The sequence below is a fragment of the Bidens hawaiensis genome, unplaced genomic scaffold, assembly GCF_021521415.1.
Source record: "Bidens hawaiensis isolate Kalapana, Puna unplaced genomic scaffold, B.hawaiensis_p1.1 tig00023907_1, whole genome shotgun sequence".
Classification (NCBI taxonomy): domain Eukaryota; kingdom Viridiplantae; phylum Streptophyta; class Magnoliopsida; order Asterales; family Asteraceae; genus Bidens; species Bidens hawaiensis.
Window position 1 is genome coordinate 115,542 of NW_027493762.1, and position 27,623 is coordinate 143,164.

Here is a 27,623-nt window from a genome sequence, read left to right on the forward strand (position 1 = left end):
CCTCAATAATTGGGGCTTTTACTAGAAAAAAAAAGGTTCCTAAAGGTTCGATACGAAGTTACCGAGATGTTTGGGACGAAAATGTTGAGTTTTCGGGAAAAAAATTGAGTTTCCCGTCCAAAACCGTTTTCCGGCGACCTGAAACTAACGACTTTAGGATTCTGTTAGTCACGGAGCGTTAGGACAAATAATTTAAAAGTTGGGACCATTAGTAGCCAATTCATTAGTTGGGACCAGAAGTGACAAAAAACAATAATTGAGATCATTAAAAACCAATATATCTTTTCTTTATTCTCCGTTAAGTTTTATACTTTTATAAACGAAATTCATAAAAATAGACAAAAGTTGATGAACTATAAGATTAATACGAAATTCATAAAGAAAACGAATCCAAATTATTATTTATTTTAGTATTATCCATATTATAATCTAATCTAACTAGATGATAAACTTTATTCCAATTAAACACCTAAAATCCTTTCAGCATCACCTGTTTGAGAAATCTTCCTAGATGTTTAAACACACTTGCATGCCACACTTCTACAAGTTTAGATAAACGTAAATTATTAACCCTAGTGAACAGGGACCTTAATTAGCTTGACAGGGTACCGACCAAAGCAGTCAGACCATGCTTCACCCATACAACCACCTGGTGGAATAGACTTCAACTCTCCATACCACACTGTTAGCCTTGAAACCCGACCCTAATGCAATCTGCCAAACACGATCCCCTTTCGAAACTCGACCTTTAGCCTCCATGTAACCCAACTCATATCAACATGAACTACTTGACGTGTTGCCAAACCGATGCAACGTCATCCTAGATGGCTCCATATCCCCCTCCGTTAGATTCAAATTCTTCTGAATCTCATTCAACACTGCCTTACCACCCGCATGCACACAGAAATGCTCGAAAGCAAGTTTGAAGTTGGGTATGTATGGTTTCCCTTTCATCTTTAATATTTTCCTTTTCACAAGCGTAATAAGGAATAATAATTGCTCGGAAAATGGTAACACCAAAGGTCCTAAAGTTGCTATATTTGTCTTTAGAGCGTCTCCAGCAACCATCATTAGGTCCCGAGAGAGTGAAACACCAAGAATATCTTTGCCATCTTCTCTTTGTTGCACGCTATTGTAGCTATGATCAACAGCTGCTTTATGGGTTCGGATCATATGGGATAACTCGTATTTGGATCGGGCTCGATCAGTGTTCTTGTTGGAGAGCATCATTGCAGCACCACCCATCCGGAACAGGCAGTTTCCTAAAATCATGGAGCGATCATTGCCAAAGTACCAATAGAGTGAGAGGCATTCAATGCTCAAAACAACAGCGTACATGTCAGGGTGAGTCTTGAGGAGATTTCGGGCTAGGTCGATAGAAATAAGACCCGCACTACAGCCCATTCCACTAAGGTTGTAGGCCAAGACATCAGGTTTGAGCTTATAATGGTTAACGACCATGGATGTTAGAGATGGGTTAGGGTTGAATCCGCTGCAGTTCACAATCAAAATACCAATATCTTGTGGTGCAATTCTTGTCTTTCGAAATAAAGAGCCGAGTGCACCATACATGACCATCTCATCCTCGACTAGAGTTGCCTCCCAATTTAATATTGGGGGCTGACTCGCAGGCCCTGGGGGGATGTATGTCTCGTCCCCTAATCCGGAATTGGTCATGACGCGTTTTTGAAAATAAATCGTGTCTTGATTGAAAACTCCCATGTTTTTGGACCCTATCAAGATGCTTTCAGTGGATCTTTTAAGGTGGTCATCGGGTTTAAAGCAAGTGAAGTCTACGAGGTAGGGCGGTCTTGAACGTTTTGCAAAGTAAACTCGCGAAATAATAAAGAGGGCGGTGATGATTGATAAATGGTGGAGCTTGAAGTGAAGGATTAGAGTGATATGAATGAGACCTAATGGGAACAAAAGTGAATAGCCATGGGTAAATTTCATGTATTTGAGCTCTAAATCCTGTAAGAAACTAATTACTTTTTTATGGAATTTGATGCTAACATTGGCCATTAAGAGATCAAAGGTTAAATAAATGAGATGCATGAGGGAAGGAGTTCACTTATTTAAGGGAACGAGATTCAACTTTGGAGCAATCAATGCTAATACTATTGCTCTAATGTAGCCCAATCTATAAAGAGAAAAGTAGTGTTGGAAAGCGATTGTATTTCACTCAATCATTCAATACAAATGATTGATCTGGGTTAATTGAAAAACATATGTTGAGGAAGTTAATTTAGGTTCGTTAAAAAATTATATATAAAAAAAAAGAAGTATAATGAATTGATTAAAGAGAAAAATAAAATAAAGGTATGATGGTTTGAAAATATTTTATGGTTAGTTGGATATGTTAAAACCATGATGATTTCTACATACTTTGTTAAAACATGCACAAAAGTAAGTCACAACAAAGGTGCGAATTTCAACACTTCATATGTAATCATTCTCTTGTAGAATTGGTTTTGTTGAGTAACGAAGCTTGGGTTTTGTTAAGCGGTAATCGAAGTCATAGGCCCAATACCTCGGAGGTAACCGCCTTTAATACATATAAAAATTTTCTAACAAAATCGCGTAAATATACCATAATAAGCGGAAAAATTGGCAGTGAAGCCCCGCCCCCATTATACTTTGCCTTTGGTTTTGTTAATTCTTTGAAATTCACACACTCATTATGCGCAGCTTATCTTTTGGTATGTTTGTAAGAAAGTTTCACCCTCGTTGTGACTTTCATGAAGCTGACATGTCAAAATCCATTTTCCCTTGTGACTTACCTTTATTTCTACTATAGATTAAAAAAATCACATAGAAATAACCACGGTAGTGCCAAATTACCTAACCATGCAAAGAAAAAAAAATCATTATTTGATCGAATAAATAATTAACGAAAAAAAGTATTAAAGTTTATATTGTTTAAACATGTAAGGGAATATTAACAAACAAATGAAATTAACATGCTAATGGAGATAATCAAGTATAGTTGTTATATATACAAGTAGAGTAATTATGTTATTACATCGTAGAGTAATTACATAATTACTCTAGTTGCATATATAACGTATGAAAATATCTTTGAGAAAAGCACTAGTTTAGTTAATATTTTTCACAACAATAGTAAGTCACAACAAGGGTGTGGATTCAACGTTTCATATGCAATCGATTACTTGTGGAATTGGCTTTGTTAACATTTTGAAATTCACGAACTTATTATGCGCGGCTATCTTTTTGTAAGTTTTTAGAAAGTTTCGTTGTGACTTTCATGAGGACACGTCAAACCCCATTTCCCCTTGTGACTTACCTTTTTTTAATTTTTATTGGTTAAAAAAATTCATATAGAAATTGTGATGGTATTTGTTAGGCCCTATTTTGTGTATTTAAAGTCTTTGTAATGTTATGTACATTTGTATGATGTCGTCTTTTATATTAACCTATGTATTTGGGTCTAAGACCACTTGTGTTGTAAGCCCATTTGGGCCCAATGTAAATAAAGAGACGTGCATGAGACTTGCACTATATATAGTGCAAGTATCTCATGCCAGCAAAACCTTTTGCCATACATTGTAATCTTATCCTTTCAACCACTCTTTACCTTCTCTCTAAACTTCCATATCCGAAAATAACAAACTCTAAACAAGATCCAACATCTCTAGTGTGATTTCCGCTAGCACTAGTTGAGATTGATCAAAGAATATTTGTTGTTTGATCCAGTTAAGGGACCTACAATTGGTATCAGAGCTTTCGGCTCTATTAGTTGAGGTTGTTGGGTCACAACCTTGAATTTTGGTCTTGTTTGTGAGTTTTAAGATGTGTTCTTGAGAAATAAAAGAGTGCTTACGGGTGTTTGTGTGATTTGTGTACTATGGGTCGGTTAATATGTGTTCAAAGTGTTAGAATCGCATTAGAGGGGGGGGGGGGGGGGCTATAAAGTGTACTTGCTGCTACAAACTGAAAAATGGGTAAAAGCGTCGTACGAAACAATTTTCAAGGACAAATGGCTCTCCAAAAATATTGATTCGCATCGCATAGAAATTTTATTCGCATCGCACAAAGTAATCACATCGCATTTGCAAATACTCGCATCACACTTTGATTCAAATCGCATCGCATTGGATTTTGAATCGCATCGCATTTGAAACCAATCACATCGCATATTCAAAAATTCCAATCGTATTTGAACAAATCGCATCGCATTATAAACCAATCATATGCGATTGTTTTTGTTTGAAACCAATCGCATCAACAGGGACCTTAACTAGGTACCGACTAATGCGTTCAGACCATGCTTCCCCTTTGTAGCCACTTGGTGGAACCGTCTTCAACGCCCTCCAAACCACGCTGTTACACTTGAACCCCGACCCGAATGCAATCTGCCAAACATGATCCCCCTTCAATACTAGACCTTTAGCCTCTAGATAACCCAACTCATACCAACAAGAACTGCTTGACGTGTTTCCAAACCGGTGCAATGTCATCCTAGATGGCTCCATATCCCGCTCTGTTAGATTCAAATTCTTCTGAACCTCATTCAACACCGCCTTACCACCCAGATGTACACAGAAATGCTTGAAAGCTAGCTTGAAGTTGGGTATATATGGCTTCATTTTCATCTTTAGTATCTTCTTTTTTACAAGGGTAACAAAGAATAACAATTGCTCTGAAAATGGTAGCACCAAAGGACTTAAAGTTGTTATATTTAGCTTTAGCACGCCTCGCGCAATCGTCACTAGGTCCCGGGAAATTGAAACTCCAATAACACCTTTGTCGTCTTCTCTGTGCTGCACGCTGTTGTAGCTATTGTTATCCGTTGCTTCATGGGTTTGGATTATAATGGCTAACTAGTATTTGGATCAGGATCGATCACTCTTCTTATTTGAGAGCATCATTGCAGCACCGCCCATCCCGAAAAGGCAGTTGGCTAAAACCATGGTGCGATCGTTCCCCAAGTACCAATAAAGTGAGAGGATTTCAATGCTCAAAACAACAACATACATGTCAGGGTGAGTCTTGAGGAGAGTTCGAGCTAAGTTGATAGAAATAAGACTCGCACTGTGTAGGTCCCGACGCGGGTGGATCTAACAATGATCTTGGATCAACCGAGCTTAGTGCTAGCGGAAATCACACTAAGCCACCTAAGCGGTCTCGGATCTTGAGATGTTATTTTTGGGTTTTAGAGAGAGAGAGAGAAAGAAAGATATGTATACTTAGAGAATTTGGCAAAAGGTTTCTTTGATTTTCAATGAACAACTTCTTATTTCTCATGGCATGCTTCCTATTTATAGGGAAGCATGCATGAGAAGTAAGTCACATCAAATGCCCAATGGGCTTTACAACATTATTTCCCTTGGGCCTATAACATACAACATAATCAAAACGGGCCATTACATATAATTACAATACAAAAGACTAAAACAAAATGGGACTAATAATCTCCCTCTAGTCTTTAGTATTGGAACCCGTCGGTGTCGTAATCTAACCAGCCGTCCTCGGGTAGTGGAAGTTCAACAACTCTTTTAACAAATTTGTTGAAGGCTTCAACTATCCGGTCTGTGTTCGACGACCGATATCCTCAACGGTTCCCAGGGGAGAGTTGTAGAGCTTCTTGATGTCTTCTATGTGCAGCCCCATTAGCTCGTTTTCGTCAAATATGCAAATCTCGGGCAGATCTTTGCAGCGTATGACAGCCTCCCCTGTCGTGTTGTCGAATTCCCAGTCAATGAAGTCTCGGAGGATGTTAGGAATAAAGGGCTCACCATTGTAGATGATATGACAATTCTTTGGTGCCCTGTATCTCCACATTGTTCGTGGCTCTCCGGTGGCTGGGTCAATCTCCCTTGGGTTCTTGTACTTCCGTCCCTTATTCGGCACAAAATCTTTGTAGTCGACCTTCGACTGACGATGAAGATAATCCGAAATCCAACTTTCCAACGAACTCCCAACCGCACCATGGCCTAGAGCTTTTCGAAGATAATTAATGTCCAGCTCTGGTAACGACTTCAGCTCGTGGTGGTTGAGATAGATTAGATCACCACTGTATCTTCTTATTGCCCAACATGCGTTCTCCTTATTATATTTCGCGTATACAATCAGCGAATCATCGTGGTAAGGGTAGAGGAGATCACGGGTGCATGCACGACTTGACACAATATGATTCTTTCTCTTCTTCTTTGGTGGTTCCTGCATCAAGTCGGCAGTTTGATTGGAGACAGGATCAGCAGCATGAGTCTCTGAAGCTTGAACTTGAGCAGGAGGAGTGTCTGGATTAGGTAAGTAGTTTATGTAGTCATCTTGAACCCCCTCCTCTGTATTTGGTTCAATAAGTTGGCCCAAGTTCTTTCCTGCTTCAATAAAGTCATCCATAACACCTGCAAAATCATCAGGAAACAAATCTTTATACATGTCAGTAATCTGTGTATCATGCTCCCTGACTTTGCCAGTCGAGTTGTGACCAGCAGGGTCCTGAACTTCATATTGAGTTTGTGGAGGTGATTGAGTGTTATCTCCACCTCTATCTCCTGCTGCCCCGTCTCCTCCATTTCCACCGTCTCCGCCATTATCATCACCATCATCGTCCTCATCATAGCTATCATGAACATCATCATCGTCATCATCTTCATCTTCATCATCTTCCTCATTCTCATCTTCGTCATCACCATCATTACTACCACAAACACCGCTAGACTGGCCGCCCTGTTGTACCAAACGACCAACAGTCGCCTCACCTTCAGACACTCCCATTCTAACTCCTCGCAAGGCCACACTCGGACCCGCGGTAAGCTGCGAACCACCAGCCTGAGAAGTCTCACCAGACCTTCTCCAACTTCTGAAAAACTTTATCAAGTCGATCCTCCAGACCGTGAAAGTCATCTTCATGAATACCCATAAGGTCTGAGGCCGCTTGATATTTGCTCACCAACTCTTTGTTTGTCTTCAGTTGAAGCTCATTAAGACGATTATGTTCCATCACCTTTTCTTGAATTGCCTCCATCTCAGCTATGAGTGAATCGAGGGAAGCGGATGAAGCGAGCTGATTCTCTAAGATTGTAACTCTTGAATTTGTGGCCTCACTCTCAACATCCCACTTCCGAGTGGCATCCTCAATCTTCTTGTTGACATTTGTTCTAAGAGCACTTGCACTTGGTAGCTTTTCTCAAGAGTGGCCAGTCTGTCAGCAAGCCTGGAATTATCTACTCTCAGATTAGCATTTTCGAAGGCTTCTCGGTTCATCAGCGCTTGAACATTCTGAATTCGAGTATGGAAGGTGTTGGTCAATAATCTTTGGTTTTCAGCAAGAGCATCACTTGCTTCCTCCTGTTCTTCCAATACCCTTATCCGCTCCCTCAGAGACGCCTTCTCTTCCTCATCCTCCACTGCCTTCTGCTTCATTTCTTTAATAAACTTCAGGAGCACAATTTCTCGCTCCGCCCTTTTAGCGTTTGATTCCTCAAGTGCGACGATCCTATCGAGGATAGGATCGGCATACACTGGAGGTGTCGAAGACTTTCCTCATGCAATGGGTTTGGGTGAGATAATGGTGGATGGTGGGGTGGTGGTGAGGTTGTTCGCAAAGGCAAGGTGATTGGTTGAGTAAGGACTTGTGAGCTTGTAGTGGTGTGGTGTTGATTGTGAGATAGGTGGTGTTCTGGTTTGGGTTGGGGAAGTTATAACAATTTGGCTCCATAAGCTTGTTGTTTGGATTGGGGAGCTGAAGATGGATGTTGTGAAAATTGAGGTGGTTGGTTGGGTAGGTGGTGTTGTGATTCGGGAAGGTTCGGGTTCGGTTTGGGTTGGTTGTTTGATTGGAATTGTAGGTTTGTCTTGAGGTGGTGAGGGTAGTATTTGGGGTAGGAAGGTAGAAATTGGTTGGTCTATTGGAGTGGTTTCGGGTGAGGATTCAAGTGAGTCGTGGAGCAAGGTTTTGGTTTTCTTGGATTTGGATTTCTTTCTTGTCTTTGGCTTCTTGTAGGTTGGGATTTGGATTTTTGTTACATCTAATGCTTTGAGGGCTTGGGCTAGGGCTTCTTTGGTGATTTTGGGTTGGTCAGATGGTTTGTCTTGTGAGGGAATCTTGACAAGAATCTTGGACGACTTCTGGGAGTTTCCAAGTTTCCTCAGACGTTTCAAGGGAGGCTGGTCTTCCTCTTCCTCCTCTAATTCAATAATCTTGCCCTTCTCAGCCTCATTCCTCTTCAAATCATGTTTGGCTTTAGTGCGGTCCTCGGCCGGCTCATCACTCGAATCAGCCTCAATCTTAGCATCCAACTCCTCAATCTCTTCACTTTCAACATCTTCATCACCCGCAGTCTCAGTCTCCTCAAACAAACCAAATTTAGGACCTGGACGTGGTCCCTCATATTGATGTCCCTTGGTCTTGGTGCTCAACAACACACCAAATATTGACGTCTTGATCTCATTCACATGATAGGGCTCCGGAAATGACTTCTTGTCCTTAGCTTTCTTTGATCCTGGCCTAGTGACATCTGGAATTAGATCATCAAGAAGCATCTGTACAAATCTTGGGTACATAAGCCATGTCGCCCTACTCCTAATATTCCCCAACATGCATAGGAATATCCTTCGAGAGTAATTGAACTTCTCTCGAGTCGTCAATGCAAACATAATGCGGACCCAGTCAGCCCGCATGCTATCAACTCCTCCACAAATATCAGCAAAGCAATGAGTGACTATGTGGAATAGAAACCTCCAGTATGGTGGTAGGTGTTTCTTATCGAGGCTCTTCCACTCAGTGTCGTATCCCATCTGTGTAACAAAATCAACCAGCTTCTTCCTGTCTCCCTTCTCATATGTATAATCTGGCTGGTCAGCAATCTTCAACACCCGTCTAATATCTGCTTTAGTAATCGTTAACTCCTGTCTTGCAACCTTTGTTGTGAATGATAGGGAATCATCAGCAACCTTTGCAAAAGCCCAGAAATCCAAGACCCATTTATAATAAATGGCTGGATTGGCTGTGATAGCATGTGCCAGGGGTGATTGCCTGAGCCCCTTGACCATAGACATGAAAACTTTGTCGTCCTTTGCCTTTGGCAACCCAAGAGCACAAAAGTTATTGTGACCCTGAAATTAAACCATAAGATCATAAGAATCATCATTACAACGGAACAAAATAAATTATATACATATGCCTTAGGTATTCACATAATACTTAATTTAATTAATTAATTTTAGTTAAATAAATATTATGTACATTTAGTTTAATGAGGGTAAAATAAGATTTTAATCTATTTACAAGTTACTAAGATAAATATGTACTATGATTAAGTCCCAAAACAGTTCATAAACTCAAACAGTTCATAAGAGCCCAAACAGTCCTGTAGCTTCAGTTTGAAATTTTCAAAAATTTTGCTAAGTATGACTTTTTCACATGACACTTATTTCGCTTCGCATGGGATGCGAAGCGAAACAAAAAGTTGTCTCGCTTCGCATGACCAAGCGAAGCGAAACAAGGTCTTGATTCGCTTCGCATGACCATGAGAAGCGAAACAAAGACCATTTCGCTTCGCATGATCATGAGAAGCGAAACAAAGAGTATTTCGCTTCGCATGATGAGAAGCGAAACAAAGAGTATTTCACTTCGCATGATCATGAGAAGCGAAACAGGGTATTTCGCTTCGTATGATCATGAGAAGCGAAACAGGGAGCATTTCACTTCGCATGACCATGAGAAGCGAAACCTCCTTTCAAGCAAAAAAATTCCTTGGCTTAAATTTTGATTCCTTTTCCTTTCATTGGGTGTCGCCCAGACTTGAATTAGGTTTCTGGAAAGTTTGAAGGCAAACCCCTTAAATTTACATGGTCAATTGAACCCTTGAACATATGAACAAGCCTAGATCTACAAACTGTTCAACAAACAAACCTAAAACTAACAATTTAATGATGATAAACTCGATCTAAAGTCCTAATATCAGAATCTAAGCATGATAGCAACACAAATTATGAAGATCTATCCTTAGATCTAGCCGACGGTTCATAATAATCGGCGTCTCGATCCATGAGAACCCAGAAACAAGGATGAATCGGAGGAAACGAGGTGTTTATGAAGTTATACCGAGGGAGAATATTCAGGATTCAACGGCATACTTGATAAAAAGTAGGCCGGATCGTTGAAGATTTGAAGAAGATTTAGGGTTTGAGATTTGAAGACAAGAGAGAAGAGAGAGAGTGAAAAGTGAAAGTGTTTGGTGAATAGTGAAAGATATTTTGGGTTTCCCATTTATATAGGGTCAGCCTATCTCGCGATAACGTCAAAACATCGCGAGTATTCACCGAAAATACACTCTCAGTCCACGGTCTTTAAAAATGTTGTTGGTACATGTGTGTCAGTAGTTCATAGTCTACCATTTGTAATCGAGTCTGTAATGTAATTATGTTTATGATTATGTTTATGTTTTTGTATGTGCGAAGTTGTCAACAAGTTCGCTTAGGCGAACTTGTCAAACACGCGAAGTTGTCAACAAGTTCGCTCAGGCGAACTTGTTGAACAAGCGAAGTTATGGACAACTTCGCCTGAGGCGAAGTTGTCGTGCTTATTTAAACTGTTCAGCCGTAACAGTTTAGGGTGAATCAGTTGAGCATTTTGAGAGAGAGTTTCAGTGTGAGATCATTTTCACATGTATTAGAGTCTGTAATAGTGACCTCGAGTCACGTGTTCGGTTATCAATATAACGTGTTTCGGTTATTGCTCGTGTGTTTGATTTATACATATTCTGCACTCGTATCTACCTACGCATGGATTCCGCACCTGCGCAGATAGCGACATCCCGTGTACGATCCGTCCAGGAACCTACAAGTGGTATCAGAGCCTTAGGCTCTTACGCTATGGTTCGAGATCTGCGTTTTGGTGTTTCTGGCACGTTTCTGTGCGTTTCTGGCCGAACAGTTCTTCAGGCGAAGTTATTGTTCATCAGGCGAAGTTGCCGTCACTGTTCGTAGGGTTTCAGCGAAGATATAAGGTCCGGCGAAGTTATGAACAGGCGAAGTTGACTTTAGGCGAAGTTGACTTCTCGGCGAAGTTATAGCCAGGCGAAGTTATAGCCCGGCGAAGTAATAGCCAGGCGATGTTAACTTTCGGCGAAGTTAACGAGATTAAAAAAAAAAAAAAAAGAGTATTTTGGAATTTTCCGTCTGTATGGCCAGGTGTACACGATTATTGTGAGACCGAAAATGTTGTTCCGTCAACGAGTGATCTTGTTATCTTTTGGTTTTACGTGTGAACAAATACGTGTCAACTCTGATTTGGAGTTGAGGTTGTGAATGGGTTATTGTTTGTAACTGGATATTGACACATATTCGGGTGTTTGTGGGCAATGAAATTGTTGTTGTTCGTGGTGACCAACCGAAGAAAGTCAAATTGAACTGAAGGTTTTTCGTCATTACTGGATTGCGGTCAGAGCATATTATTTATGTTATCTTCAAGGCGTTCGAGAATTGGATCCTGAAACGTGATGCTTATTTATTAGAGTGAAGATTCTGGAACAAGTTGGATTTAACCGGGAATTAAAGTGTTTATGTTCCTGATCGTTATCCCTGGTGATTGAAGATGCTTCAGATTTTTTAATGGTCGTGTGTTAGATTCTGTCAGGGTGGTTTTGTGATGAAATTGATCACTTGATGTTGAGTAGTTGAAGATTAAAACCTTATCATATGCCGACGAGTTGGTGAAGTTGTGGAGGAAGCCCAACTTCACGTGTTGGTGAAGTCAGATGGACTCACGTGATTGGTTGAGATGATCTATTGGCACGGGGATGCATGCATTACAAAGACCTCAATCGTTATAGTCGGAGAAGCTTACACTGAAGGGGAGATCTGATATGGAAGACGCTGGGTGATTGGTAGATTTGTGAAGCTACAGGACAGTTTCTGACACGGCTGGTTGACTGCAAACAGAAGATCATCAGTTAAGAGGGAGTCTGTTGGTGCATGTTTTGTAACAGATGATCTTTCGTGTTTGTTAGAATTGAGAGCAACGGTCAAAGGGGAGACTGTTGATGCATTTTGTGACCGTCGCTATGCAATTCTGACCAGCGGAACAATACAGGCGAAGTTAGCACAACTTCGCCTTAGGCGAAGTTAGAACAACTTCGCCATAGGCGAAGTTGTAACAACTTCTGCCTTAGGCGAAGTTATCACAACTTCGCCTTAGGCGAAGTTAGCACAACTTCGCCTACTAAAGCCCAGGCCCGTGAATGTTTTGTCTATATATAGTTGTGTCTTGTTTAGTTTTAGGTATCCAGAAATCAGTGTGTGTTTGAGCAGCTTGTTTATTGAGAGAGAGTAAGAGACTAGAGTCGTGTGAGACGACCCGAGGTAGAGCTCACCTCGGGTCAGTCGTGTTTTCTGTTTTTGTTACGGTATGTAACGTGATTATTTTATATATGAATCTGCAGATTTGTTTATCCCGTTCTAGTATTTGTTTGTGTATTTGATCGTGTACGTGTTTGTGTTATTCGTCTGTACACCAATAAACGAGTCTAGGAGGATTCCGCACTCCTAGACCTCGTGCGGATCTCGTATCGATCGGCGACGCCCCCCGGGGGGACCTACAAATGTTTGCATTTTCGAACCCGAAAAACATTTACCCACTGAATCCAAGTACTGGTTTCATTTTTATAGTTTTCTTTTGTTGGTCCGTTACTGTTAAACTTTGCACTAACGATCTCTTAAACATAAGCATAAAAATGAAATAAAAATAAAATATAAAAATAATAATAAAATTAAAAATAAAATAAAATTTAAAAAATTAAACTGTACAAGTACTTATTATTTTAGAAAACAAAATAAACAAAAACTTTAGATGAAAATATTGTTTAATTAATTTACATAGTTCTTTTCTTAATTTAATTCACAAAGAACGATCTTGGCATGGAATCATATTGATTTGCAAAGCCCTAGATCACGTCTTCATTTTGAAGTTATTTTGATACAAATTCATCATTGACTGTAGATATTGTCCATCTTTTTAACTTGACAAGTGTTTTGATGTTAACATGATACATTTGAAGTACAATTAGGCACGGTGCTTATGTGGTCCTCACTTAATCAGACATGTTATTGATTCCATCATATCTCGGGTTTAATTTGTGTTGACATATCACCTCAACTTGACTTAAACCTTTCTTAGTTGATCATAGTACTCTTATTAACATACTTGACTTGTTGTACTCTGTACACATGACACTATGTGCTTTGCACACTTCACTCGATCTAGAAAGATTAAAATAAAGCAGAAGTTCAGGCCATAACAATCAGGTAGGATAATACCATATTATCGCGCAGAGAAAGTCCAAGGCTTGAACAAAAGAAAGAAAATATAACAAAGCAGAAGACTCAGAGCGTTAACAATCAGATCTTGTATGACTACAAACGTATAAAGTCCAAGGCTTGAGTAGAAAATAAATGAAGAAATAAAGCAGAAGTTAAAATTCTTAAGACTGACTCTTTTTCTTTTGTTTTTCTGACTCTTTTGTTTTTCTTTTTCTTGCTTTTCTTGACTCAATGAAAATTAAAATTGACACTGACTTTCATAAGACCACTGTAATCAGGTAAAGAGAGGCTTGGGTATGAAATGTGTAATTACATTTCATCCTTCATTGATATGACTTTAATGGAATCATGCAACCGCTTCTTAAACGTGTAGCTACTAGCAACGGCGGTAGTTTAAGTTTATATCACACAACACTTACTTGTTTGTCAAGCCTATCTACACATCAATGAATAACTTTGTAGCCTTTTGTTCTATTCTTTTGACTTGCTAGGATCAATACATACCAATGTACTATCACTTTCCATATGGTCGGATCAAGTTGTTAATTGAAAATTTTAAATTTTGCTGACTCCCTCTACGAAGGAGCTCCCTCTAAGCGGGACAATGCTTTTAGAGTTTTCTTAAGATTTTCTTAAATAGGAGTAAAGATGAAATTAATATTATATAAAAAAATTTAAAATCTTTTTGTTAAGTCAAATGACTTGATTTTTGTTTTACTAAAAGTAAATTTAAAATCTTTTTGGTGAGTTATAACTCAATTTCTCCCCCTAAAATTGTGACATATTTGAAAAATATTTACTATTTTAAAACCTAAAAGATAAAATTTTACTCAAAGGAGATCATGCCCAATGACTCAACGAGAAACAAAAATCGGGCATGACTAAAAGCTTTAGTAAAGAGATCTGCAAAGTTATAGTCAGTATGGACCCTTTTTATGTCAACAAGCTTACGATCATAACAATCACGAATAACGTGTATTCGGATGTCAATGTGCTTGGTCTTTGAGTGCTGGACCGGGTTTTTAACAATAGCAACGGCCGCCTCATTATCACATTTGATCGTGGATCCATAGAAATTCAAACCGTAATCCAGCAGCTGATGCTGGATCCAAATCACTTGAGAGCAGCAGCTGGATGCGGCGATGTACTCGGCTTCTGCTGCGGAGGTGGACACAGTGACTTGTTTCTTTCACTGCCACGAGATTAACCGGTCTCCCAGGAATTGACATCCTCCCGATGTAGATTTTCTGTCCAAGTTACATCCTCCATAATCACTGTCAGTGTAAGCATGAAGTTCCAAGGGTGACTCCTTTGGATTCTAAAGACCCAAACGTGGTCTACCCTTCAAGTATCAGAAAATACGCTTGACAGCCGTCATGTGGGATTCTCTCTGGTCAGACTGATATCTGGCACACTGACAAACAGGGAACATGATGTCCGGTCTGCTTGCAGTGAGATACATCAGGGAACCAATCATTGACCTGTAAAGGTGTTGATCGACTGGTTTTCCCGATGGATCAGGAGCGAGAACAGGTCGCGTAGCGATTGGAGTCATGAAAGATGTTGAGTCCTTGAAACCAAATTTCTGAACAATGTCGCGAACGTACTTCTCCTAGTGTATTAAAGTCCCGTCCTTCTTTTGCTCAACTTGTAAGCCCAGGAAGAAAGTCATCTCCCCTAAGGAACTCATTTCAAATCACTGTTGCATGACCTCCGAAAACTCCTTACACAGATTCTCATTCGTGGACCCAAAGATGATGTCATCAACATAAACTTGGACCAGAATAAGATCACCGTTGACTTTCTTGACAAAGAGAGTTTGATCGACAATTCCTCTCTTGTATCCATTCTTCACTAAATGATCGGCCAGTGTGGCATACCATGCACGAGGTGCTTGGTGAACACCATAAAGTGCTTTGTCAAGGCGGTAAACGTGATCAGGATGACTTGGATCTTCGAAACCTGGCGGTTGACTAACGTAGATCTCTTCCTTTACTTTCCCATACAAGAAAGCAGTCTTCACATCCATTTGATACACTTTGAAGTTCATGTACGAGGCGTATGCCAGAAAGATGCGAATTGCTTCTAGTCTGGCTACCGGTGCATAGACTTCATCGTAATCAAGACCTTCACGTTGCCAAAAACCTTGCACAACAAGCCGGGCTTTGTTCTAATTATCACCCCCTTGTCATCTTTCTTATTTTGGAACACCCATTTCGTTCCAATCGGCTTCTTATTTTCTGGTTTCTTCACTAGTCTCCAAACATTCAGCTTCTTGAACTGCAACAGCCCTTCTTGCATGGCTTCAACCCGGGAGTTCTCTTTCAGTGCAACCTTGTAGTCCTTGGGTTCTACCTGTGAAATAAAAAAAGAAAAAAGACATCTGTTAATGTTACCGGAAGTACTTCGTGTTTGGATGCCAGCGGACGGATCTCCAATGATGTTCTTAGTCGGATGTCGACGATGAATTGGTAGCTGTGGAATCTGGTCGACATGCTCGACTGGTGTGGCCTCAAGCTGGATAGTCAGGCTCTCTATGGGATGAGAAACAGTGGTCGCAGGGACAGAAGCACTTGGTTGAGGATTCACTTCATCTTCCTCCTGATCGACCAAGTGTTCTGGTGCAGTGGGACTTTCCCATAGGTTGTCATAAAATGGGACAACAATGGCTAGAACAGAGGTAGTGTTGGTGTTATCAGAAGCATCATTCGGACCTGGTTCAACCTACACATTTGATGCAATGACCTCCATTGCATGTCCTTGATTGTCTTCTTCTGAGGGAGGTGTGGGGACAAATTCTACCACACTTGGTTCTGCTGGAGGTGGCTCTACTTGATCGACTTGAACATTTTGATTGTTGTTGGCTGACACATATGAATTAGAATCTGAATCAGTTATGTCTTCAACAACTGGCATTTCAGTGGTGTCGGCAGAGGGCTGCTCATCATTGACCGGGGCTGGTTGATTCGCCACGGGTTGTATATTAAGTATGGGTGCAGCAGCAGCTATGTCAACATGTCCAAGATCTCTCAAAACAGCATGCATCAGGATAGACTGATCATCAGCAGGTTGAATCGGTGGAGAAACAACATGGGAAACCATTGGTACAGCAGGGGTCATGTACATTCCGCGAAATTGCTTGAACAAACTTTCATAATAAAACATCCAGTCCGGACCATTGTGTGCATCAGTAGGGTTCAATTCTTGCCAATCAATGTTGAACGACTCCAAGATTACCCTAGTTTTCTTGTTGTAGACCTGATAAGCACATTTGTTAGCAGCATAACCAACAAAATAGCACTCATCCGCCTTTTCAGCAAACTTGGAGGTTGTTCCAGCATTTGTTTGGAGTATGGTACAAGGACATTCAAACGTTCTGAAAAAATTTACCCTTGGCTTCGTTCCATAGAAGACTTCATACGGAGTCTTGTTTAGTCTTTTGTTCAAAAGCACACTATTCTGGGTAAAACAAGCAGCGTTGATGGCTTCACCCCAGAAAATCAATGGTAGTTTGGAATATGAGAGCATTGTTCTAGCGGCTTCAACCAACGTATGGTTCCTTCTTTCAGCCATCCCATTTTGTTCGGGAGTGTAAGGTGCGCTGAGTTGATGAACAATTCCCTTGGTGTGACAGAATTCATTCACCACCTTGTTGCAAAACTCTGAGCTGTTGTCACTTCTGATACACTTCACCTTCTTTTCAGTTTGATTCTCAACCAACACGATAAACCTGAGCAGAAACTGTGATGTCTCGTCCTTGTGCCCTAACAGAAATGTCCAACTGAAAAGTGAAAAGTCATCAGTAATAACCAGCAATAGGCATTTCGACCTATTGCCAGTGGTTGAATGGGACCGAAGAGATCCATATGTAACAGTTGAAGAGTGGAATTTATGGAATTTATGGTCTTGGGTCTGTGAGGGAGTTTATGCTGTTTGCATTTAGAGCAAGATAAACATTTTTCAGCACAATGGAAAGACTTTACAGGTAAGCCCCTCACATGGTCACCTTTAACTAACTTATTCAAGTTCTTAAAGTTGACGTGACCCAAACGTCGATGCCATAAGGATGAATCGTTCTCCGAGGCCTTGGACATCAAACAAGAAGCGGAACACATGGAATAATTGCTTCTCATGTCCAGAATGTAAGCATCATTGTGCCTCAGAGTACGCAACATGATCCACTCTTCAGGGACTTTAAAACCTGGTTTCAAAATCAGACATTCATTTTCTGTAAATAGGGTTGAGAATTTCTTATCACAGATTTGAGACACACCGAGTAGATTGTGGTTGAGCTGTTCCACCAGATTGACCTCATCGAATGTCAAGGTACCATTCGAGACCTTCCTTGTTTGGTAATTTCTCCTCTAATGTCACCGGCAAAGGAAACATGTCCACCGTTGAATGGTTTGATGTCGAACAACAGGGACTCGTCTCCTGTCATGTGTCGGGTGCAGTCACTGTCCAAGTACCAGATGCTGTTGACAGGCCGTCCTGGCTGACCCTACACACATGAACAACCAGTTAGTGGAGGGTTTCCCGAGACGTACTTGTCTCGGGGAAATTAAACACAAAATCACCAAGTTTAATTTATGATTTCTGAAAATGTAATCTTTAGGTGAGTCAGAGTCTGAAGAGAAATCCCTCAAGGAACTTGAATTATTTCCTCGGTTTTGAAATGGTTTTCTTGATTGCCTTGGTTTTGGTTCAAGCTTAACTACAAAATCTTCTTGGTTAGCCTTTGAGAAAGCCTTTGAAGGGTTCTTGGGCTTTTCAACTTCAGATCCCTTAGCTAACCTCTTCCTTTCTCTTTGGGCTAGCCAGAAAGGTTTCTTGGGTTTTTCAGTTCTTTTGGGTCTTAAATCTGTCTCATTGGCTGAAGTGAAAGTTTGGTTAGGCATTTTCTTATTTTGAGCAGGAAATTTAGAAAATGTCTGACCAAACTTACTGTTTAGATCTCTTTGTTGCTTATGCCAGTTTTTTCAATGTCTTGCAAGATGAGACGGATTCCCACAAACAAAGCAACATTTTCTTTGGTTGCATTTACAGATATCTTGGTCACTGAGATATGTGTGATAGGGTGATGTAGTTGGGTTAACATATCTGTAACTTGTATCTGTCTTATAATGATGAACATTTGAAAATTTTGAAGCAAAATAGTTTGAATATCCAGGTTTCTGTTGAGAATAATAATAGTCACCATCATTCTGATCATAATATTGAGCACTATTATTCAAATTTGTATATTGGGAAAAAGAGGTTTTCTTTGTTGGCACGTATTTACAGGAAGTGCTTGGTTTTTCATTTTCAAATTTGGATTTTTCTTTTACTAAGTTCTCAACATTATGATCAGTTGATGAGCAACTTAGACTAGTCTGTTCATTAACTTTGACTTTAATGGTTTCACCAAAAACAGTTTCACATTCTGAATCAGAAGAAGAACATTCACTTTCATTACAAATATTTGTACAACAGTCATCACTAGATGTTTCACAAAACATAGCTTTTGATCCTGACATCATGCTTCCTAACATTGATTCACATACTTTAGTACATACAGGATTGTTAATCGTTTTGTTAGACCCAAACAAGATTCAAATCGGGGTTCTAATTCTCCTTTTGGTTTACAACCCTGGTTAACCTTCCCACAATCACCACTTACATCACCTCTACACAAGACACGTTGACGTTAGACTTATCAGATGATGAAATTTGAGCTTTTGATGGAGAGGCAGCAGGAACAATTTCACTGGTTTTGGTACCTTACTAATCCCATAAGCCATCTCTTCATCAGGAGAAGTATTATAGCTAAAATGGGGTAGGCAAATGTAATTATCATTTATTGGTGGAGGCACCGCTGAATAGTCATAACCTAGTCCCGATTTAACTTTAGTACTTCTCTGAGCTCCAATAAAATCATCTAATTGTTCAGATGATGCTTCAAATCTTTCAACTTGTTTTTCTTTTTCTCGTTTATCAGAAAATCCAGTTTCAACTTTTCAATCTCATCTTTTAAATTATTAATTATGTTCTCATAATAGATGACATTGTGCTCTTCTTGAAAGATTTTAAGTTTAAGATTTGCAACATCATCATGATGAGTTTTAATCTTTTCAACATAGATCTTGTCATCCTTTACATATTCAGCATTTAGTTGACGAAGTTTTGCATTTTCTTTCAAAACTACCTCCTAAAGATATCTATAATGTGTAACTTTATTCACGCAAGCTTGAGAGCGAATATTTTTATTTACTTCATCAGAGGGTGACGCATCAGAACTTGCAGCAGTAGATGAAGAAGCTTCATTATTGTTGTGAAAGTCATGCCAGCCATGTTGAGAGTATTTTGCAGCTCTTGGAATTGATCATCCCAATCCATACCAGTTTGGACCTCCGATTGGGAGACAAGGGCCTTTGAGTTTGTACTTGAATTGCCCTTGTGTGGATGATTCCCAACTCTTTGAGCTGAGCTGCTTGGCTTCTGCACTTCATGCCTCTTTCCAGCAACTTTGCTGTTTTCTTCCTCTGTTACCTCGGTCACACGAATATCATTTGCTGGCTTTGAGGGATTCGTGCATTCTCGTGAAAAGTGACCCATCTCACCACAGTTGTAGCATCGTAGCTTCGACTTGTCAAATCTAATCCTTTTCCTGTCAGAGTCATTGAAGCTATCCTTCCCATACGTCTTCATGAAGTTTGTGACTCTTTGCACAGCCATTGCCATTTGGTACTTGATATCCATCTTTTCAAGATCCTTCTGATTGATATCTTTCAAATCCCCAGTCTCAAAGTGTGGTGGCAATAGATTGCCCTGTAATAATTCTTCATGACATGACAGAAAGGCATGAACTATAGAGACATTTGAGTCATTCAACAACGGAAGAGCTTCACAGTAACTTGAAGGTTTACTTGGTTGAGGTTTTGAAGATGTGGAAATCCCTTGAGCTTTTAATGCTTGGGCAACCGCACTGTCGACTGCCTTTTGAAATGAACTTGTACTTGAAGAATCTGATTGATTGTTGGTTGAGATGAAAGCAGTTGGTTGTGAAGGCACACTTGGGGAGTACTTAGGAGTAGTCACAGGATACACATTCTGTTGAGTCTTGCTAATGAAAGCAGTTGGCATTGAGGAAGCAGTACTCACTCCAGCTTGATTCAGGGAACTTAGATGATTGTTCATTCTCATCTGCTCATCCATTTCAAATGACTTGATAGTAGAAATCAAATCATTGTTTGTCATGGCATTTAGATTTGTAGTTCTCTTGATTGTGATAGTGTTTGTACTCCAACTATAGGGCAACGAATTCATCAAATTGTGATTTACCTCAGAGTTGGTTATGTTGAAACTAGCAGCTCTGACTCTAACCATCAGCTTCTCAAATCTCTATACCAAATCCAACACAGCTTCACCTTGTCGATGGTTGAACATATTTAACTCTTCCTTTAATAGGGCCTTCTTGTTTTCCCTAATTTCAGCATTGCCTTCAATCTTCTCAACAAGTGCTTCCCACAAACCCTTGGCACTTGGGTGTTCACGAAGAGTCTCAGTGATCTCATTGAAAGACAGACAGTTAAAATGAGATAGGCTTTCTTGTCTTGTGCTAATAAGTCTCTGTCTGCTTGATCATAGTTTTCAACAGTCTTAAGTTGTTCCCCTGCATCAGTGCGAGTCACAGGAATATAAGGACCTTGTTCAAAACATCTCATTAGGTTAGTTTCAGTCAATGAGATGTAGTTCATGAACCTCCATTTGAAGTCGACAAAGTTGTCATCTAAGGTCATAAACTTAAGAGGCTTCTGAGGGGTTCCCACTTGGTTTTCCAACAACAAATATCCCTTTAACAACTCAGAATTAGTGCTCGTCATGGTCTTGGTAGTCTAAAACACTTAACAACCCTTAAATAGTTTAAATTTTGAAAACAGTTAACTTTTTCGCGCGAAACACTTTTTCAAGCTAAGCGAAAAAATGGTTCAAGCGAAGCGAAAAGGTTAAGCATGCGAAGCGAAAAAAGTGAACAGTAATGCGAAGCGAAAAAGGTTCAAGCGAAGCGAAAAAGTGAATAGTGATGCGAAGCGAAAAATATTCTATGCGAAGCGAAAAAGGTTCAAACGAAGGGAAAGAAAAAAATTTAAGCTTCCAGAAACAATCTTTCTCGGGATCTGTTCCACCTAACTTGTCAATACAAGGTCAAAGGTTGATACATTGATTTTGTTGCCATGAGAAGTGATGTATGAAAAGAGTGTGTATAATATTAATAACCAAAATTTACCGAATTCACCTAAAAACCACACAATCGGCAAATGTACCGGTCGTTATGTAGCTAGCAAGTAAGAACGGATATTGAACCTAAGACACTATGGGTAAACTCTAATTATTAAACCTAATTAATTACTTATCTAGACTCTCTTTTGATTTTTTAGATTTTTTTAAATATTAATTAAACTAATATTACTTAACTAATAAAAAACTAAACTAAAAATGAAACTTTATAAAAATTGGGTTTTAACCAAATGCGAGAAATGACTACCTAGGTAATGAAATCCTACTAGTTAAATTAATAGTTAACTAACTTGACTTGGTTGAAAAACAATATCTAAAAAATATGACACTAAAAACACTAAAGTACGTTAGATCGCCTCCCAGCCTCACCAACGACACCCTAGAACTCTAATGACATGTGAAGCTCAATTGTTAAAGGTATGGATTACCTCCCGGTCTCACCTTACCTAATAATACTATGGTACACCAAAACCCAAATCACCTCCCGGTCTCTTTGAATACAATATATATTAATATAAAGGGGGTATTTTTAATTAATTGGAACATGACTTGCATCACAATAATCTAAAGGGACCTAGGCTAACTCACTCCTGCGCAATTAGTACCCAAACCCGCAAAAGACAAAGATGACATAACACTAAATTGCCTCCCGGCCTCTCTAGAGATAGAATAATAAAATCTAATCCGCTCTCAATAATTATTCCTACGATTCTTTCTACCATAAATTGCAAACAAGTTGAAAACACAAAGTAGACAACCTAATCATGCATCTAACAATCACCAATGACTATCAAACACAAGTGGAGTAATTATTAAAGCAAAAATCGGATTCAATTACGCATATATATCATGACCAAAGTAACTAAAAACTTTACCATAACACAAAATCAACCAACGTCAAATAAAAATTCCTCAAACCATCAATCTAACATAGTACTCAACCAAAACCTAGGTAGTAAAAAATTATTTAGCTACTCATAAAAAGATAAGAAACAAAATTAATATATATGTTACGGTTCATCGTAAAAGAAAGCAAATAGAATTGAGCTACCAGCTTGCTTGCTTCGTAATTTTTTTTTCCTCTCTCTTGGCGGCCGTAACTCCCCGAAAATATATCTTTTGTCTGTGCTTATGATTGGCGGCTGTTAACTTTTCTTGTCTGCGGCTCCCTCCCCCTTCAGCAGTAGGTTAAATACGTCTCTTATATCCCTTCCATCAAAGGCGGTTAAAGAAGTTAAAACCCTTTTCACATGGGCTTGTTTTGTTGACTTTACTAATAGGCCCGCCTCATGTTTACATGGCCTAGTGCCACAATTAATAGGGAAAAATCGTTTATAGCTTGTGACATAATTCCATCTAGGCATTTATTACCAAGATCCATGTGTTATTAGTTTTTTTATTTTTTACTTTGCTCTGACGTTTTGTCCCTGACATCACAAAAAGAATTGTGGATAAGTAATTTCGAAGTCAAAAGCCATATTAAATGTGTTGGCACATCTAAACCAAAAACCAAAGAGCAATCTAATTTATTTTTTTTTTCAACATGTTCGTTGGCATCTTTTTTTTTCTTTTATAAATTAAGTAATTATTGAATTTTAAAGTGTCATACACAAATTAGTAATCATCTCTTCGTTAAAAGAGATGGCAACAATGTATGATGTTAATTGAAAATACAATCGCTAGTAACAAGTTAAGTAAGAATGCTTAAGTTTATGTTGTTGTCTCTTAAAATCTTTAAAATCTCAATTTATAATTTAATAAAACAACCCAAACATACTCAAAAGTGTAGGAAATAGTTATAATATTTATATATAATTTAACCCGTATCAAATATCCCCACACTTGAACCTTTTTCGTCCCTGAAAAAGTAGTCTGCACAGGATCATAACCGAGATATACACTGTAAGCCCACAACTCTTGAATTTTCTTTTATTTTCAATATTTAAAACTATCAAACACATTAATCACGATTTCCGACATACTTATCCGCTTTAAACCGTGACAACTACACAGCTGTCCATTTATCTGAGTTCGCCTAATAAGATAAATCTGGTCGATTGCCAGTATTGTTGTCCACCTAAACCCATTCCCTTTAATACTTATCGAGGCAAGTAAGATGTGACAAGTTTATTAGTTTATATGATCTAGTGGGACCCACAATTAAGAACAATTTCACACGGTTTTACCGGACCCGAGCCACCCCAAGTTGACTTAAACCTTATATCTAGTTGATCAAAACATGTTGTGCCAATATAAGAACAGCTAAAGACGATCAAGGATATTGTTTATCCACCTAAGCTTAAGCATTAAGGTCTACCTGGCAACCATTAGATACGATTAAGGTATGTATTAAGTAACTAACTAGTAAGTGTTCCCCACTACATGACATACCCCCGTTATCAAGCAATACCCCAAAGTCTATCTCCATGGGTGAGTATGCACGAATTCATCTGTAGGGCTTACATATGACGTGTCCCTTGTGGTCCGTTTCTTAATGGTATTAGGACGCGAACAAGGGGACCCCATATGACTAACAGCGTGGATGATCAAGTCAGTAGTGTATTTGTACTTTGAAGTACTGGATGATCATGTTTAATGACTTATATATGGCAGAAAAACTGTGGGTTTGCTCTTTGAGCTCTTTTAATATTCATAAATCCACTTAGGAGATATGAATACCCAGATGATATACCGCATAAAGACCCATGGTCTCCGAATTCCGGAGCATCCCATCAATACAGGATTTAAGGTTATAAAACCATACGTCTATGAAGTGTTAACCACTAAAACTAGAAGTATGAAATTTATGTTTATATCACAGGCTACTTAGGCATACCCTAACGTTAAACCTATCCAAGCATCGTATGATTAGTCTATTCAGATTTCTATAAAATTTTAATTTTACAATCAAACTAAACATAAGGCTTGAGTATGGTCCGACCTTTCATCCCATTTTGTATAGTCTAACATGTATCCCACTAAAAATCAAGCAATTTAAGTTCAATTTAAGTTCAATTAAGTCTACAAGCATACTGTCCTTTCATTCTTAAGGGGCTGAGCCTACTGACACATCAAATACAGAGTCTACCTGTTCAGTTACATCCCAGTATATGTGCTGATCTAAAAACTTTTTTTTTCATAAAAATTTTCAAGAGTGTTGTCAAAATTCATCGGTAAATTAATATCATCTCCTATTAAATGCAAAAAAACAATTTCAAGGACAATTTTTTTTTTATTTTTTTATTTTATATATTTTTTATTTTTTTACATTTTTTTTTAATTTTTTTAAGAAAAACGCCAGTTTCCCATCCCCACACTTAAAATCTACATTGTCCCCAATGTAGGAATAGAAAATGACAAAAAATAAAATAGAATTAAAATCTAAAACATGTAAAGTGGAACAGACTCCCTTGGTAATGATGCAATTCTCTTCACAAGTCTTGTTCCTAGGCGGCCGTATAGCGTTTCATTCACGGCCGCAGCTTGTGGGTGTCCTCTACAATATGATAGGCTCGGAAAAATCCTCATCCGAATAGAGATTGAGTACGAACGAGAAAATCCAATCCTGCAAAATAAAACTCAAAACAACCCCAAAGCAGACATCAAACAGACTCTAAGGACTAAAACAGACTCAAAGGAAAATAAAATAAAAATAAAATAAAGAAGAATAAAAATAAAAGAAAATGATGCAACTAAGTTTTATACAAACTCTACAACTCGGGCAAAGTCCTGAGTGTGCTCTCCTCCTCTACTCTCCAGATGGATCAAGGTAGATCGCCTTCTCCTCGCGATCACCTAGTGGACCTCCAACATAATGCTTCAATCTATGCCCATTCACTTTCTAAGAATGTCCATCATCAGCCTCTATCTCGACCGCTCCATACGGAAATGCCTCCTTCACAACGAACGGACCAGCCCATCGGGATTTCAATTTACCTGGAAACAACTTCAACCGGGAATTATATAGAAGAACCTTATCCCCACACTTAAACTCTTTGGGCCCCCTAATATGTTTATCATGAAGTTCCTTTGTCCGCTCCTTATACCCCCAACTTCTCTCGTATGCTTCATTCCGTAGCTCCTCTACCTCATGAATTTGAAGATAACGACTCTTTCCCGCCGTAGTAAATCAAGATTTACGGCTCTTAAAGCCCAATACGCACGATGCTCTAACTCAACAGGAAGATGACACGCCTTTCCATAAACTAGCCGAAAGGGAGTGGTCCCGATAGGTGTTTTAAATGCAGTACGAAAGGCTCAGAGTGCATCATCTAACATCTTTAGCCCAGTCGGCTCGACTGTTCCCCACTTTTCTCTAAAATCCTATTAATGCCACGATTGGTGTTTTCCACTTGACCGCTAGTCTGAGGATGGTAGGCTGTAGAAAGTCGATGGGTGACCCCATAATGTTTCAGAACCTTATCCATCTGAGCATTACAAAAGTGGGTACCCCGATCACTGATCAGGGCCTTAGGAGTACCGAATCGAGCAAAGAGTTTCCGAAGGAATCCCACTACAACCCGTGCATCATTTCTGGGTACGGCCTGAGCCTCCACCCATTTCGACACGTAGTCAACAGCAACGAGGATGTATCTGTTCCCTCTAGACATAGGGAACGGATCCATAAAATCAATGCCCCATATATCGAAGATCTCAACCACCTGGATGGGGTTTTGGGGCATCTCATTTCGGGATGAGATGTTACCGACTCTCTGGCATGCATCGCACGAACGAACAAACTCATGCGCATCTCGAAAAATAGTCAGCCAATAGAATCCCGCATCAAACACGTGTTTGGCGGTATAAGTCGCACCAAAATGACCACCGGTCGGGCCCTCATGACAATGTCGAAGAATACTACGAGCCTCATCACCAAAAACACATCGACGAATCACCTGATCTGCACCAATACTGAATAAGTACAGATCCTCCGAAATGTAGAACTTGATATCTGCAAAGAACTTCTTCTTTTGCTGATATGTCAGTCCGGGCACTAACTCACTAGAGGATAGATAATTAGCAAGATCAGCAAACCATGGAAACCCCTCTTCACTCGCTTTTAAGTACAGCAGAGTCTCACCCGGGAAATCATCACCAATCCCCTGTTCCCGGGTCTCATCCATGTCAGGATTTTCTAGCCGCGATAAGTGGTCAGCGGCGACATTTTCAGCCCCTCTTTTATCTTTAATTTCTATATCGAACTCCTGAAGCAGAAGGATCCAACGAAGGAGTCGGGGCTTTGCATCTTTCTTAGCGAACAGGTAACCAGAGCCGCATGATCAAAGAATATGATAGTCTTAGAAAGCACGAGATAGGACTGGAATTTATCGCACGCAAAAACAACCGCAAGAAGTTCCTTCTCTGTCGTGGTGTAATTCTCCTGAGCATCGTTGAGGGTCTTGCTAGCATAATAGATAGGATGGAAATGTTTCTCTCGACGCTGACCTAACACGGCTTGATGTGGTCTAATATATATATATATATATATATATATATATATATATATATATATATATATATATATTCCATACGTTTTGGATACTTTAGAGCCAAGTTTATAATGAATATTATTATTATTTGATTCATGTATGAGTTTAATGGTTTCTAGAGACTATGAGATAAAATGGAACACTTTCAATAAATTTGAGACCGACGAATGACGAGTCTATCATTTGATATATAATCTTTATTATAACTATATAAAACACTTTCAAAAAAAAAATAAATAACATATAATATAATATAATATAATATAATATAATATAATAATAATAATAATAATAATAATGTGAGGTGACGGTTTAAATGCTCGGTGGAGAAAAAAATAAATAACAAAGTTAATATACTTGAATAAATGGAATGGACCATTCATCGAACTCGATATTTAAAGTTGGTTATTGTAACTAATTGAGTTATTTCTTGTAGGGTTCAATTGGGTGGGGCCCAAAAGGTTTGCAATAGCCCACGAAAGGAAAAAAAAAGGCCTTCGGAGTTTGATTTCTTTGGCGGCTACGTGGAATGCAAGATAGGTTTTCATAGATCCTTATTAATTTACCACC

General features: G+C 39.2%; 2 pseudogenes; both read right to left on the reverse strand.

Annotated features, from left to right (window-relative positions):
- Nucleotides 1-431: 431 nt before the first annotated feature.
- Nucleotides 432-2,066, reverse strand: LOC143568309 (3-ketoacyl-CoA synthase 1 pseudogene; annotated as a pseudogene).
- A 2,130-nt stretch (nucleotides 2,067-4,196) lies between these two features.
- The window catches only part of LOC143568315 (3-ketoacyl-CoA synthase 1 pseudogene), a 31,940-nt pseudogene continuing 8,513 nt past the window's right edge, over nucleotides 4,197-27,623 (reverse strand).